Source organism: Arachis ipaensis, chromosome B10, assembly GCF_059453495.1.
Source record: "Arachis ipaensis isolate K30076 ecotype BB chromosome B10, ASM5945349v1, whole genome shotgun sequence".
Taxonomy (NCBI): Eukaryota; Viridiplantae; Streptophyta; class Magnoliopsida; order Fabales; family Fabaceae; genus Arachis; species Arachis ipaensis.
This window is the reverse complement of record NC_142435.1, coordinates 42,527,906-42,528,677: the sequence shown is the minus strand read 5'-3', so window position 1 is coordinate 42,528,677 and position 772 is coordinate 42,527,906. Positions and strand designations below refer to the sequence as shown.

The 772-nt window shown below is 39.9% G+C and overlaps 1 non-coding gene across 1 annotated transcript; it reads right to left on the bottom strand.

Moving 5' to 3' along the window:
• Nucleotides 1-108, bottom strand: LOC148579834 (small nucleolar RNA R71). The gene has a single exon (XR_015899525.1). It is a non-coding gene; the product is annotated as a small nucleolar RNA R71 (small nucleolar RNA).
• Nucleotides 109-772: the final 664 nt, after the last annotated feature.

Here is a 772-nt window from a genome sequence, read left to right as displayed (position 1 = left end):
AAGCTTAGAGTGGATGTTCAAACCTTCAGACAGAAAGAAGGTGAATCCCTCTATGAAGCTTGGGAGAGATACAAAGGACTGACCAAAAAGTGTCCTTCTGACATGCTTTCAGAATGGACCATCCTGGATATATTCTATGATGGTCTGTCTGAGTTATCTAAGATGTCATTAGACACTTCTGCAGGTGGATCCATTCACCTAAAGAAAACGCCTGCAGAAGCTCAAGAACTCATTGACATGGTTGCAAATAACCAGTTCATGTACACTTCTGAGAGGAATCCTGTGAATAATGGGACGCCTATGAAGAAGGGAGTTCTTGAAGTTGATACTCTGAATGCCATATTGGCTCAGAATAAAATATTGACTCAGCAAGTCAATATGATTTCTTAGAGTCTGAATGGAATGCAAGCTGCATCCAACAGTACTCAAGAGGCTTCTTATGAAGAAGAAGCTTATGATCCTGAGAACCCTGCAATAGCAGAGGTGAATTACTTAGGTGAACCTTCTGGAAACACCTATAACTCATCATGGAGAAATCATCCAAATTTCTCATGCAAGGATCAAAAGCCTCAACAAGGCTTTAATAATGGTGGAAGAAACAGGTTTAACAATAATAAACCTTTTCCATCATCCACTCAGCAACAGACAGAGAACCCTGAACAAAATACTTCTAATTTAGCAAACTTAGTCTCTGATCTATCTAAGGCCACTGTGAGTTTCATGAATGAAACAAGGTCTTCCATTAGAAATTTGGAAGCACAAGTGGGCCAAC